The sequence below is a fragment of the Lygodium microphyllum genome, chromosome 12 (assembly GCF_053477565.2).
Source record: "Lygodium microphyllum isolate KBCC chromosome 12, Lygodium_microphyllum_v1.1.10, whole genome shotgun sequence".
Classification (NCBI taxonomy): Eukaryota; Viridiplantae; Streptophyta; class Polypodiopsida; order Schizaeales; family Lygodiaceae; genus Lygodium; species Lygodium microphyllum.
The window spans coordinates 34,173,516-34,188,559 of NC_141146.1; positions in this window are offsets into that span (position 1 = coordinate 34,173,516).

The window sequence follows — 15,044 nt, forward strand, 5'->3', positions numbered from 1 at the left end:
GGCTGCTGAAAGTATCTTTTCAGTTGCTGCATATACAAACCCAAAGCTGAATCTTGTAGGTAAAGCTGATATTTTTAATGGTATAGCATTAAGTACATTAAGAACAGGAAAAGGTACTACTGTAAATCAGCATACAGCAACAAATATTAAAGATTTATCTATGAAAGTAGGGTGGTCAACTAGAAGCTAGCATGCTCATTGCATTGCTCAAGTTCTAGTTCATTTCCTTGAAGAATGTTATCAAGACTTAGACTGATGAAGAGTTCAAGCATATTAAGAGTTCAAGCATATTAAGAGGAAAGCTTATGGATTCTTTCTTAAAAATGGGCATCTATGGAAGCACAAAAAGAAGAAGAAAGGAGCGCATGTCGGAGTTTTAGGTAATAAAAGGTTGCAACTACAAGTAATGAAGGAATTTCATGAAAGCTTGTGGGCTGGCCATAGAGTATATGGGAAACTTTTATTAAAGTCAAAGAAAAATACTTGTGGCAGAGCATGTATGGAGATATAGAGAATTTTTTTGAAACCTGTTGTGTGTGTCAGATGTACTCTATGGTCAAGCATCAAGATGGGTTACAACCGACTTATCCCTTGTCTATACATTATAGATGGGTTATTGATCTTGTAACCATGCCTACAGGGATATGGAATATGTGGTATTTAGTGCTTGCAAGAGAAGATCTAACCAATCAAGTTGAAGGTAAATCTTTAACAACCAAGAGCACTCAAGATGTTTGCCGCTTTTTGCTTGAAGAAGTATTCTGCAAAAATGGTTGTGTCGGCAAGGTAACCACAGATAGAGGAGAATTGGATGCCAATGAGGCATGCAACTTCTTTGCTCAATTGGGTATCAAGTTGGCTTTGACATCAGCCTACAATCCTAAAGGCAATGGAAAGAGTGAGAGAGGACATCAATCTATTCTCAAAGCTCTAGCAAAGTCTTGTGGAGGAAAGATCAAAGGATGGCCTAAAATGCTATCTTTTGCATAATGGGTTGATCTGACTACTCACAGTATAGTGACTGGCTATATGCCCGCTAAACTTATGCATGGACAACAACCAATTATGCCAATTGAAGAATCTATTCTCACATGGAGTCTTCTACCTTGGGAGGAAGGCATCAGTAGAGAAGAGTTGCTAACTTTGCACATATGGCAGCTAAAAAGAAGGTCTGAAGATGTTCAAGCGGCTATTAAGAAGTTAAAAACAGTAAGACTAAAAAACAAAAGAAGATTTGATAGGCAACATCGACTTCAGCTAAGAGCTATCCAAGAAAATAACTTGGTGCTTGTCTATGATAGCAACCTAGACAATGCTTCTAGGAAGATAGTAAAGTGTTGGTTTGGCATGTATGTGGTAAAGGTTGTTCATGACAATGCCACATATTTATTGGCTAAATTGGATGGGACAAGCATGAAGATACCTGTACCTCGAAAAAGAATCAAGCTCTTCAAACAAAGAGAAATCTCAACATATGAGTTAGAAGACTTGGATATAATTCAAGAGCATGAAGACATAGAGGAAGAAGAAGGCGCAGAAGATGAAGACATTGACATGGAAGAAGATACTTCTTCTAACACTACAGATCCATAAGACTTTGGCACATGCTAGAGGATGTGCATGTTAGGAGGGGGTGTATGTCATGCCGCTATGTGCACATTGTGTGAAAAACTCTAGAGTGTGACTTCCTTATAGATCTAGAGAGCCGATGCCACTTTAGGCATTAGTGTTAGTGTCCATGGTTCAAAAATATTAGATTTTTTGACAAGTTTTGGCCAATTTTTGATATTTTAGATATTATCTCTTGTAAAAATCCATAAAATTGCAAACAACTTCTAGATTAGGATAACATGTAAAATAAAGCATGTAGCTTTCGGAAATTTTGAGAGGATTTTATGTAAAAAGAAAGATTAGTGAAATTGTGTGATATGCGATCGTTGTTTTCAGGCAGTGAACAACACTCTAAAGTGGGAGATGAAGAGGGAGTGATCTGGCAGAATTCTGGCCAAGTGTGCTGGTATTTTACCCCCCTTTTGAAGCCAATGGAAGCATCAGATTGGCGATCTGAGCAACATAGAGGAAGGTATTATTTATACACGTTTTTGTCTACAAGAGTTTTATCTTCTCATAATGTAGAAATAAACTAACAGGCTTCATCTCTATTAGTATTCTTCTACATTTTCTATTTCTTTTTGTGAGTATTGTTCTACGTCTTCTATTTCTTCGAATCCCTTCTCTTTTGTCCACTCCTCTCCCTGAATCTCCCTTCACCCTGCTATCTCTTACACCCATGGTAGACTTTCGATACCAAACGCATCGACACTGTGTTAGGGGAGGTTTATGCTATCATCAGATGTGAATTTTGAAAGATATTTGGGCTGATTTGGGGCTTATATCTTCAACCATATTCAAAAAATTAGATATAGTAGTGTTCTTTTAATTCATTTCTTACTCTACATAAGACATCTTGTCAAAATATGCAAGTATTATGTGCCCCTATGGCAGGGCAATGTTTGTAGATCGTTCATAGATGCTTTGAGTTGAATTAAGAGGAGATTTTTCTCTTATTTCTTGGTTGTGATAACTTATCTTTATCAATAACTCAATTTGAAGCTCTCTTGAAGCAAGTCTCTTTGCCCTACAAGCCTTGTAATTGACTCATAAGATTTTGTCCCTAACAGTCTACATTGAATACAATCATGCAAAGTTGATTCATGCTATGGCACCATGTATGAATGATGGGATGTAGAGTTATTTATGATACATGATAGCATATTGTACTTGATTTTATCATTTGTGATTTCTCTTACAATTAAGAAACAAGCTTGATTTGAGTTAGAACTTATGAGATAATACTCTTGTGATCTTTGCTAAGAACATGCAGTTGGAAGCTCTATTAACATCTTCAAGAACTTGGCTTGAAAACTTCAACCCTTCTCTTATCTCTACCATCTTCGGAGTCTAAGCTCTTGAACCCCCATACATTCTTATCTCTCAAATCCATGTGATTGACTGTGAAGTACCTCTTGAACCTTTAAACATTCACTGTAATCTACTTATCTCTTGAAGACACTTCTCTATCTATCTTGTCTAGTTTTCTTGCCAAACCCCTGTGGTGACACCCTACACATTGCGACAATGTTAAGTGGCATCCCATTCATGGGCAGGGGTAGCTTGAGAGATTTCTTGAGAAAAGGTTTGCTTTGTATATAACCACTCAAGTTGATTCTTACATTGAGAGGTGTGGTGGATACAATAGATCGTTGCACCCAGTAAATCTACTATCGCTTATATCTTCTAATAAGCTCATACAAAATGCTAGCAAGAGGTTGGCTCTTATCATGAGGCGAGTCATTGCGCAGCTATTTGTCCCTATAGTAATGTCAAAAATGAGCGGCGATAACCACTCTTCCTCTATAGTAGGCTTTTGTTTTAGTAAGATTCTCAAGAGATAGAGATAATTAAAAGTGGTGATGAAGGCAGGATATAAGCAAGAAGAGAATTCCTTGAGGAAGTGTGCTATGGATGGGTGGAGATCTCTCTCTATGAAGGTCATGCACTTGTCGAGAGATGTGGCATTTACAGTTTAGATCTTAGGGAAATCGTACCTACCATGCACCTCCTAATTGAAATTAACTCTAATTCTCTATGGATCGGACATGCAAATAGGATTATTCCTCTCGTATGGTAGTGAGTTATTGAAGACTCGAAGAAGTTACTATATGTATATCCTCTACATCACGTGCATTCAAGGCCTATTTATAAATATCCTTATCTGTGAATTTTTCATGAATAAAAAATAACCATTTTCTATTCAATCTATAAATAATACCTTTATATTACACTATTTTGTATGTAAAAAATGTATCAAAATGGTATTTTAAAAATATCTTATTTTAAGCCCACATGATGCATAGATATTCATGAGTAACTTATGCGAGGTTACAGAATGCCATCCAAGCATCTAAGTTAGAGTCATGAATGTTTGTTGGCCACTTTCGTTATGCTTCATACGCCTCCATTTTCTTGGGTACCTCCATCACCTTGTTCTTCCAATAGTCTACAAGCTCCCATTGCCACCTTGTGGGGTATCTAATTCTCTCCTTCGACCATCACTTCCCTAGCCTTGCTCTGAGAGCTTTATCACTTCCTTCACTACCCTTGGAGATAACACTCTATCCAGTGTTCAAGGGAAGGTGAAGGTGAATTCAAAGGGTCGGCTCTGCAATTCTACCACTACTACTTCTTGGTTCCAATTCATAGCATCGCACTCATCTCCTTAAGGAATTGCCAAATTAGGAACTTTTTGAGGCTTTTCTTGGAGTTTTCTTGGTGCTAGTTGTACTTGTTCTCTCCGTTTGTGCCTCATTTTCACCATTCTCTTAGGGGGTATGGTTTCTCACCTTGCTCTTTTGTTTGTGCTTGTGTTTACACGGGGGGCCTTGGTTCATGCAATTTCTCTTTCTCATCATGGTCTTGCTCAAAGTCCAGCCCCTCTTCATGTATTGGCTCTCTCGGCTCCTCAAGGGGAGCCTATGCTTGCTACTCTTGCTCCCCAAACTCTAGCAATTCAAGTTCTTCCATGGATAATTGAGCTATGATCAAGTGAGCTATTTGTTCCTCCACACCTAAGCTAGTACTAAGCTTGAGCACGTTAGCATGGAGTCCATAGTTAAATGATATCCTTACCATCTCTAATTTTCTTGAGCTTATCAATCATCTCTTCCTCTCTTGTCTACGTGACATTCAATACCATGTTCAAGAAGGCTTTTTGTTGCACCAGCATCCCTATCTCCGTAGCTTCACCTTTTCTTTCTGCCATGATGCATTCGCTCTGTAAAATGTGCCAAGTGGTAAGCTAAATCTTTAATCCTATCTTCTTCTTTTTTTTCAATTCTTTCACCTTTCCTTTCATTTACTCCAATCCTTGGTTTTGGTATTGTGCAAGGTGGTAAGCTAAATCTTTAATCCTCTTCTCATTTTTACCTTCCCATTCTTTCACCTTCCCCTTCATTTGCTCCAATCCTTGGTTCTAGTATTGTACAAGGGTAGTGATTACTAGCTCTTGCTTCTGCCATAATGTACTCATTTGTTCCTTCTCTTGGTTTTAGTGCTCTACCTATTCCCTTAGGATAGCCTTCTCATGGAGAGCTCCTAAAGTGGTTATCCAGCTCTGCCATCTTTCTCCTTCCTTCTTGCTCACCTTGTACCTTTGTCTATTGTAGTTCTTTGAATAGCTATTTTCTTTTTACTTCAAGATATTGATCTCTTCCTCAAGGTGTCTCATGTCCTAAGATATGAGAGTGCATTGTGTCTCTAGAGCAATGCGGCCCTCCCTTTCTTCATCATACAGGTCTCGCAAGTCCTACTCACCTTGCCTTGATTTTATGGCCTCTTTTAATGCCATCACTTCCCTCATTACTATGATCACCTTCCTCATTTTTTATAGTTGATAGGTTGTAAAGTCATTCCTTTCTTTGTTTAGCTCGACAAGTGCAACCTTTCTTTCTTTATTCATCTTGTCATGTTGACTCTAAATTTCTTTCACTAGCTCATCATACTCTTTTGTGTTGCACATTGTTGAGGGCACCGAAGTAGTAGATACTTCAAGATGAGGTACCTTTAGCCCTTTTTGTGATTCTACATCCACTACACTAGTGGCCATTTGGTTCTTATGAGTGGAGCTCCTTTGCTGCTTGGTGCAAGTGCAAGCTCTTCAACTTTGCTTACAAGATATTGCATCCAATCCATGATGTTGCTTTCATTGATGGACACTTCTCTAGTTCCTTGTGTTAAAGTGGTCATGGTGACCATGACTAGTGGGGATGGATGTAGTGGAGCCTTTTTCTTGCCTTCCACCACTGGTCCTTATCACATCTCTTCTCTGCGGTAGTACTTGTGCTAGTCATATCTCCATGTTCCAAGATCTACACGGCTAGCTCTTGAGATCAAGAGGGTTTCTCTATCGATCTTTCTAATGGAAAGAGCCATTTTCTCAAACTCCTCTCTTCTCAACCTTTCTTTATCTTCCTCTTGCGTCATTTTATGTTCTTCTTTAGATCTTTTTGACTCCTCTTCCACTCTTCACAAGTGTTCATCTTCTTCCTCCTATTTCTTTTTGTGTTCCTTTTCCCATATCCTTGATTCTCCTTGGGCGGCTTCTAGGTCTCTGCCCCCTTCTTCTGTTGTGGCTTAAATCTTTATACTTAGGATTTTTAACATGATTCTTCTTCTTTCTTCTTGGCTTGATGGCATATAGCCTTGCTCCCTTATTCACCAACCATCCTCTCACTTGAATTTTCTTACTATTTGAGTTTGGCGGTTGGCTTCTCTCCTCTTAGTGACTTGTTTTGCCTCCTCCTATTGAACTCTATTGAATTCTTCTTCCCCCAAATTCCTTGTTGAGAATGAAGTGGGAGGGATCACTCAGTTGGGGAAGTGATGCTCTTCTTGGGTTGGTGATCATTCAGAGGTCTCCTCCACTACTTCTTCTATTTCCATCTCCCCCATGGCTTCCTATATTATGGGTGTTAGCACCTCTCCAAACCCTATGATCAAAGCCTTGGATGTAGTTTTTTCCTCTCTAATTTTTCTATTGTAATTCGAGACTCTACTCCTATTGTGCTTGGAGTTTTCGCTAGCACCTTTGACAATGCTTGGATTGTTTTTTGTACATAAGCATTCCATTTCACCTCATCTAGTGCATTTTCTGCAAGGCTTCCAAGTAAGGGCAGTCCTATTTTGTTTATAAGGGCATTATATCTTTGACTCAAGAAGAGAGTGTGGACCATCTTTGCTTGCAATCTGATGGTGGACTTGGGAATGTCAACCAAGTTGATTTCATCATTTGTGTACTTTCTTCTTATCCAATTCTAATATCCCACATACATCTCTCTTCGGCCTCTTTTTCAGCTTTTCCACTAACCCTAAGGCCTTCTCCATGATCTCTATGCTAATTTTGACTTCCACCTTCCTACTAGCATCTCCCTATTTGATTGTCACCATGCCATTGTTCTTCTGGACATCAAAAGTTTTTGAAAATTCAATGCATTTGCTATGATCTATGTCTTGGCCTACCTTCTCCAAGTACTTAGCAAGATTGTAGTGTTCTATTATCTATCTGACTGCCTCTTCCAATGTCACCAGCTCCTCTAGGTTATGGATGTTGCATTATTTCAACTCTTGAAGGTGATATCTCAATGGCTAATCAGCATTTTTTTTTGTTCTTCCTCCAAGAATGGGAGCTTGTTGGTTTTATCCCTCTGACCTATCATTTGGTTTCCTGTTATCACACAACAGTCCATAATGAGTTCTCTTTTTTGAATGATATTTCTTACATAAAAGTAAAGTGATTAGAAAGAAATACTATCAGATGGTGAAATGTATAAATCAAGAAATGAGAACTTCCACATCAATCAATCCATACATTCCACATAAGAACTTCATGGAGAATTTGTACTAAAAGAAAAAGAAAATTCAATTCACCCTTTTCTTTTGAAGTTCAACTCCTATTTTGATTTTTCATTTACCTTCCACTTTATCCCCTCCTCCTTGTAAATGATGAAAATCCTTTCTAGGATTGTGGAAGTAAAGGTGTTAGGGCCTTCACTACATCCTTGGTGTGTCTTATTGCTTCAAGAGTCAATCATAAAAGATTAGGTTATACTCTAATGTCACATGACAATCCATATCCTGTGGATGAATATCCACATGTGTGATACAAGTAAATACATTAGTCAAGATGTCAACTAAGTTGATTTGGCTTACAATGTGGAGTTCCTCCTCTATTAGGATCCTAACCAAGTATGGATATAATATGATGTGGTCTTCTAATGATCGATTTATTGTCATTGCTAATATCCTAAATGAAGTTGGGGCTACTTATGTTTGGTCATACTCAGAAGTCTTGATGGCATGTCATTAATCTACATTGGTCATAATTGATAACCCTCTTGTGCCCATTAAATGCATAGAGTATACTGCTTATGTAAGAAATTGGACTTAGATTCAACTAATCATTGGAGCTCACCAAGTTCCCATGGTGGCATGGAAATTTTTCTCTTCTTGAATGATGTGATTAAGCATTGGCTTAAGGTGTGTTCTCTTGAAATTTCATTGGCAATAAACTCTTCAACAACGGTGGAGGCCTTTGTGAATATGAATTTGTATTCTTACCAAGAACAAGGTAAGGAATGCACCTTTTTTGCTATGTGTTCATCAAGTAGACCTAGGTCCAATCATTTGTAAGTTCTAGCAAACAATGTGAAATTGAGTCCAATCATTGTATGCATGACATTATTAAGTCATCTCATGTATCCATGGCCATGTTGAAAGCCAATTCAAGAATGGATTATTGTTGCTATGATGGCTTAAGGCGCTTAGAGCCTACTAGTGGCTTTCATTTCATTGGACTAGATAGGTTGTTATGTAGTGTTTCTACTTTGGGATTCTCATTGGGTTTGCTGAGCATGGTTTGAGAAGTTGATTGGGTTTGAATTTTGGTTGATTATTTGCCATCAAATTGTGTGGTAGTGATCACATCACAGTTATTAGGTGGGAGCTCATTGATGATCGATTGAGCTTTTGGTCGATAGACCATTGGAGTACTCATGGGTTGAACATCCTTTCTCTTGGCTTTTCTCTTACCATGTTTTGATTTACATTTCTAGGCTTTTTTTTTTTTGGAGCCTAGGATTGAGGGGCATACATGCTACTTGTGAGTTTGAGAAGCCACACCAAGGTGTTACCTTTATAATAACCTTGGGCATGCAATAGGGCTTTTGGGATCTAGTGCAACCTACTACCATGTGTACCATAGGAGTGCAAACTCCTCTCTTTAGGTCCCGAGGAATACACTATATGTAAACCCTCTATATCACATGCATTCAATTCTTATGAAGCTATAATTGACCCCTTTATATGGGACCCTTCCATATGTAAAAAATGTGTGAAAATTGTATTTTTTATATCCCTTATATGTTGAACTCATGTGATACATACATATATTTATGACTAATCTCCCTAGGGTTTAGGTCTAGAGTGTGAGGCATGAAAACTATGAGTTGCTATAGGATAAGCTTTTGTGAGGCTATGATCTATGCTTGAGGATCCACTTGATTGTTTAATTCTATAGATTTAGGTGGGGTTTCTAAATGCTAAATGGGACTTCATCACGGGTGTACATGTTGTGGTGCACTACCCCCCACCTTAGGGTTGACACTAGGGTTAACTACTAGTGGCACTATAGGATTTTGGGTGGATGTGGTGCCCTTGCCTAAAGTCATTACTATTCTAACATTGCCTATGGCAAGGTGGATGCGCTGTGAGAGTCATAGTCAACATTACAATGAACTTGTTTTTTTAATATGTATCCCAACAATGATTCATTACCAATACTTTGTTTTTTAAGTAGTACATAAAAGATGATGGGTAGGCTCTCAGTCTTGATAGAGACCATTAGTTTGCACTTCCCCAAGAGTGGATAGGACTACCCTCCAAATGGGCTGAGTTTTACATCGGTTGGTTGCGATTGGGGTTGACCAATAGTGATCCAATGATCATATGTTAAGATATTATAGTCAGCTCCCTCATCAATTAGTACATCGAAGGTGTATGCCTTTTGAGTGGTCATTGTTATATGCAAGTAGGCTAGTACTACTACTTTCTCATCCTCATTCTCTATTTCAGTAATAGTTGCAACTCTCACATTCATTGGTGGTTCTATCACTAGAGGTTCATGGAGTGGATGTGACGGAGGGTAAGACTTTTTTATATAACTTCCATTGAAAAATATTATGCCCTACCCCTTCCAATCTATTCTCAATCTTGGAAAAAGGACTTCCACAAGTAGAATCACTTGAGTTTCATAGGTCAATTTGAGCAAGGTCTATCCTATGGTCATTTTGTAGGCCATCCTATATGCCCATAAAGCTACCATGAGCTTGTTGTCCAAGTCACTACATAAAGCAAAGACTACCTTTATTAGAACATTCACTAAGATCTTGTTTGTGGATTCAACTTGACTATTAGCTTGAGGATAATACAGTGAGAATTTTCTATGGATTATCAAGAAGATGGATAACAAGTGAGAAATCACATCATTGATAAATTATGTGCCTTGGCTATTAACCAACTCCAGGGGATAACCAAACTCTGAGATTACTTGCTCCCAAATGAACTTTGCCATGGTTCTAGGGTCATTTTTGTGAGTTTCTTGAGCTTCTCTCCACTTGATGAGATAGTCTATGGAAACAATGATGTATTTGGATTGTGAATACTATGCCACAGGGATGATTGGACCAATGAAGTCAATTTCTCATTTCTCAAATGGTTGGTGTGTGATCACTAGGGTCAACTCCATTTTTTCCTTACAATTTTGATTGCTAGTTGTAGATATCAATTGACTACCAATCACAAAGATCCATTGCATGTTGCTTACAGAGATGCATGTGAAATCTCTTCAATGTCTAGATAGCTCAATGAATTTCATGCAACTTGCAAAGATGTATATGTTATTAGATGACAGTTTTAAGGCATTGATGTATGTTTTAGGGCCCAATCCTCCAAAAATTTATGCATAGACTGCCTATCTCTATTTAGAAGTTATTAAAGGCATCCAATCTATGATAAATTGGTTAGCCCAATGTGTTCAAAACTTGTTGCCACATCTATTGGTTGAAGGCTTCTAATCATTGCAACATTTACTGGTTGTTTTTGTTTGGACACGCATCTTAGCATGTGTGCTCTCTTTGTTTGTCTCTCATGTGTGCGTTGTCAAAGCATTGTGCGCTCAATGGCCGAAAAATGCAGGGTCTCGTGAAGTAGGCATGACAAGTAGGGACCTAGAAAAAATAAGAAAGAAATCAAGGAAAACACAGGAGTATTCACCTTGTGGGTTCTTGTAAGCAACTTAATACACATCAAACATATTCTAGGCAACTGGCCTCTAACTCCGACTCCTCTCCTAGCATATTGCTCTTAGGAGAACACTGGCTATGGTCACTCATATAACTCAGCTAGCAAAGAACCTGACATGGCAATACTCTTTGGTGTCTTCCAATGCATCCAAAACTTGGGATTCTACACAAGTTTCTACTTGCACATTTAGTCATTCATCATGTCATATCTCAAGATAGATGACCTTCTCTTGACTCACACAAATCTCTCTCCTATTATGTCACATAGAGCTTCCAATCACATGCTTTCATGAGGAATACACATAGAATTGCCAATCACAAGTAAGTGACTTTGCTAGAGGAACTATTATGTATTGTGAGGAGATAGTCTCTCTACAAAGAAGGCACAAGGGCCGGATTGAGATGATTGAAGGGAGTGCATAGGAGAGGAAGAATGTCAAAGTTTGATAAATCCAAAACTACTGGTGGGACTTCCAAAGGATCATCTACAAGATCCAAATGGCAAAGGCCAGCTAGACAATGCGTCCAAAGAGACATTAGAACATTAGTTATTACATCTAATACTAAACATATTTGCAAAAGAACTTAACATCAACCACCCGATTCCCATGTGACAATGCAGTTATTCTAGTCTGAGTCGCATTCAGAGAACCTCAGCCCTACCTGCGAGACCACCAACTGTCATGTAACGTTGATCACACGATCAATAACACTCATTCCAGTAGTACCAGCAATGAACTTTAATCTTCTACGTTGTTTTTTTGACATGAAAGCTGGTAATATTTTATGCAGCAAAACACACTGCTGTCGCTGTGCTGATCACAATTGCTCCAGACCGAGCCAAACCTGTCTTCTCATTGATAGTTTACTGTGCCTTGATTCTATAAAGCTGGATGTTCTCCTCTTTCTCAAACAGTCATTCCCCACTAATTGGGCCAGCAACGATTAGCACTGGCTAGGACAAGAATCACACTCACTGAGTGCTTATACCTTCCTTCAATAAGTATGACTACCTCAATCCAGTATGTTGACAAAAAATTAGCATGCGCCTTGCATAAGCTGGTGATGAGGCCCGTCTGCAACTTCTTGGGCGACGACAACTGACAAAGTGACTGCCTTCTTCGTCTGGAGAATTGACACACGTCTTCACAGTTCTACTTTTTGATTCAATAGAGCTCTTGCAACAGTACGTTGGCTGGGAGAACGGCATATTTTAGTTGACAGCAGGTTGTTCTATTAAAAGGTGGCACACACATCATTGAGCTTGGTAATGTTCTCTCTTTTAGCTTTGTTGGTTTCCATCATCTCTTCTTCAAAACATCCCACATCAAGTATGGCATCTCATCACAGACGTTACAATTTTAATGAGGTGGTGCATGAGTTCTCCGTATGGCACGGGTCGATATAGTGCTTTCGCGCCTCCAAATCTGCCGATGGTGTGGCTTGAGTGGTTGTCGCTCTGTTGATTTTTACTGATGCGCTTAAGTCTCCTAAACCAAAGAGGAAACCCCACCCTAGGCACAATATCTAACAACAGCAACACAAAACAGTTTGCACTCAATTGAAGGACACATAAAAAGTACAACTCATTCACATCCAAGGATTGATGAGTGCAGAGTTCTCCAAACCACCGAAGCAAGGAGTGGACATCTGGTTTAAGGTAGCTATATAGCTAGCATCATCATTTCCAAAGTTTCACAAGGATAGTGAGGTATGCAAGAAACGTTGGGGACATATCTATGACTCATATAGGAAGGGCAAGGCTCATAGTGCTATATCAAGTAATGATCACAACATCACTTGCCAATGATATGATTTTATGGATGAATATATCTATATATATATATATATATATATATATATATATATATATATATATATATATATATATATATATATATATATATATATATATATATGAAATTGTGTCAATATTTTGTGTGATGCACATCCATCAGGTGTGAATGGCATGTCCTCATCTAAAGTCAACGTTGCAACTATCTCCAATTATCAACGTGTAAACATTCTAGAAGACATGGTCTCAAATGAGCCTCCAAAAGCCAAGCAATATCAAATGACCATTCAAGGTGTATACCAATATAAAGGAGTCTCCCAATGACATGGCTAACACTACTCAACTATTATTAACCTACCAAAATGTAAACTTAGAGAAAAAGAAAGCGTTTGAGGAGTGTAAGCTTGTTATCATAGATATACTTCTCTCCTCTGTATCTGGTCTACTAGATGTAATCAGGATTTTGACAAATGATTAATAAAATATATACTTTTGGAACCTTGAGACCTTGTTTGCTTTGGGTTTTTAGTCTAATTATACATCTTTCTTCAATTATTTTATAAAGTTCTATATACTTTTGATAGGTGAATGGATGAGAAAACTATGTTAATAAATTGTGTCATTGGTGTTGATAGTCACACTATCATGGCAATGTTTGAGCTACTATTAAGTGATCTTGATGATAGTGACGACAACACTATACACATGCACATTTTGATGGAGTGCATGGATTGAGATTTCATTGCTCATCGCGCTAGGATAGCTCATCACAGACATAACCATTGATCATGTTGAGCTTATCCTAGAACATAAACTTTTATGAGCAAGGGCTTTGATAGCGTTATTCAAATCAAATGCTCAAAATCAAGTTATGAGTTAGCAATAGCACATTTGAATATCTCATTATGAAATGAGCATAACACAAGAACATGAATTATAAGAGAGTAGCACCTATTGAGAAGTGGGGGTTTGTGTGGCCCTTGGTCACATCTAGATTGCATGATATGTACATAAAGTGATCAACGACACAAGAAATGAAAAACTTAGTACTTGCATTTCAAGACCTTTGAGGTATATTGTCCATATGGTGGGTGTAGTAGATGGCATACTAATGATTGTTTCAAGACAAAACCATGAAGCTTATTTTAATAGAAAAGGTTTCCACTCAATGGCTGCCAATTGTGTTATTTGGAACTATGACATTGATTGGCAAGTTCTATGTATGATTGGAATGTTTTTCAATTTTCAATTTGGGAAAATGATGTGCAAACATAGCTTTGGTTCAATATTATCTACTAGGTGATTGTGCTTAACCTTCTTTGTTCTAGATGGTACCTCCCAAGGGTAGCAAGAACAAACTATCCCTGAAACGTTAATATGAGAACTATATACAATCAAGTAGTCATATGCTACTCAAAATAGTCTTTGAAATCCTTAAATCTTGATTTCGAATGCTATTTAAGAGATGTGATATGCTTCTAAAAAATGTCCTAAAGATGGTGGCTGCATCCTTGTCTTACGTAGTATGTGCATTATGTATAGAGACAATTTTAATTAGGCATAGATACATGAAGCTACAATAGAACTAGAGAGAGAAAGTAATACACCTCATTCTCAAAACATGGACTAGCAAAATAGTTTAAAGAATGGAGTATCAGATGTTGCTACATTAACTATCACATATACCACACAAGCAGTTCAAGGAGCTATTGTTAGGATCTAGCAACCTTGAGACTTCCTAGAGAAGCAGCTTGAAGGGACAAGGTTGCTTGAACCATGTTTCAAGATGGAGAAAATGCAAATGATGTGAGAGTAAATTTTGGAGATACTAATTCACCAAAAGAGATCAACGGCGAATATACCAATGAGTAAAAATATTCTATGTATGTATTGTAGGTGAGGAGATGGAAAGAGGGTTAGTGTATCAATATTTTTTTTCTCTTTCCACCTTCCCAAAAAAGAGCTAATAGGTAGATTCATGCTTTAACAAGATGACAAAGTGGTTCAACTCCCCTACTCTCTATTGTTCACTTAATTTGTGTCTTAATTAATCAGTCAATGTGATTTAACTTTTTAAATATAAGTGTTAATTTAATGTGTCAATTTTTGTAAATTTAGTATGTTTTTTATGTTATTTTGTTAATTGATTGTTTTTATTTTTAATAATTTTGTCAATAAGCAATTAATGTTTTATTATATGAATACTATGAGATTGATTGATGTAAATTTTGGTATTCATCGATTAATATTGATTTCGTGTGTTAATCTAGAAATCATCCAATGGACATGTGGTGAGGAGTGTGTAAACACAAGTGAACAAACAATCGGTGGAC